Here is a 1,658-nt window from a genome sequence, read left to right as displayed (position 1 = left end):
TTCTTCTGCATTGATCTGCTTTACATATTTACTTGATGATCACACCATCAGCTGGAGAACGGTTTCTATGCTGCTGACCGCAACGACTACAGTAATTTGTCCATCGTCGCCACTATTCTTAATTAATACCATTAATACCAGTCTGCAGAGTTTTAACTATCTCGTTATTATTTTTATAAACAGTGTCTATAAGCTTTTATTGCAGATTGATTAATTTGTCTAATCTGTCACCCATTTTTTCATCATCCTTTTCCTTTTTTCTTTTAGGCGTTTCCTCCGTATTGCCTTTAGAAATGTCAGAAGGGGAAATGCATAATGGTGACGACGCTGGCAATAACGGTAACGGTACATAAGTTGAAGTGGATGGTCCTGGTTCATGGTCTAATTAAAAATAAGTTATTTAATTTCATGAATCCCAAAAACTTTTTATACAAACATTCCTTCAAAACCATTTGAAACTAGCCCAGTTATGTTGTGGAGTGGGAAGTTTCCCAAAATTCTGTTTATTTTTACAAAACATTTTCTACTAGACGAGGACGCTCCGGACACGCCAACACAGTGCTCTTCCTTTCTGTTTTACCATACACATGTAACTAATTAGCTTTATATTTAATGACATATATTATACATTATAGTGAGCGCAATTTACTTAGACGCACTTAATATTTTTTCAAAAATGATACAACGAACTCGAATATAAATGTTTTTTTTGTTGAAAAACAAAAAGCAGTGCTAGATAGTAAAAAACAAAAAAGAAATTTATTTCATATCAGTCATTCTTCTTACATATGTACAAAAACACAAAAATAAGGCAAAATAAACGGGCAATTTTCGTAGGCGCACTATGTTTAAACAAAAGAAATCAAAGAGTTTTCACAGTTTTGACAATGCTTAATACTTTGTAGTTCCTCCGTTTTGGTTTATAACTGAAAAAATTCGATTTGGCATCGAATCTATCAATTTTTTGATAATCACATCGTCGATTTTGTCCCAAGCCTCTTGGATTGATGCTTTGAGCTCACTCACTGTGGAATACTGACGTCCGTTGGCATAGACCTTCCGTGAAATTATTCCCCATAGGTTCTCAATGGGGTTTAGGTCAGGACTCCTTCGACTCCAGTTCTTCGTCATTGCCTTTACCGCTGTTTGGGTTGCATATTTTGATGCTAGTTCGGGTATACATCCATCCGAAATGTAAGCATTTTCCAAAGATTTCGTAAGCTCCTCAATCTCTTTTGCATATGCATTGGCTGACTTGCTGTTCTGCCTTACATTCATCATCTTCGCGTTTATTACTTCCGTTGATTCACCCTTTACGGATGATTGAAGCTTATGTATTATCGCTTCTACAGTCAGTTCATTAGTAATTAAGTTTCTGGCAGTACCCTTCAACTTGGTTTTAATCAAGTTAACGGCTGTTGCCTCATGTGAAGACATTAATGACTGAACTAGTCGCAATGCATCTATGAAAGTTCTGAGATTTTCAGCTTTGCCATCAAACTCAGGTATGAGTCTGGCTGCTGTATTTAAAAACTCAATCATAGTTTGCGACATGACTGTATCGGTAATATTTTCAGATATAGGAGGCAAAACAACTAATTCTTTTAAGTCTGATAACTCCGCTACGAATAATTTCTTGATATCAATTCGTATCGGGT

Source organism: Teleopsis dalmanni, chromosome 2 (assembly GCF_002237135.1).
Source record: "Teleopsis dalmanni isolate 2A chromosome 2, ASM223713v2, whole genome shotgun sequence".
NCBI lineage: Eukaryota > Metazoa > Arthropoda > Insecta > Diptera > Diopsidae > Teleopsis > Teleopsis dalmanni.
This window is presented reverse-complemented; position numbering follows the sequence as displayed.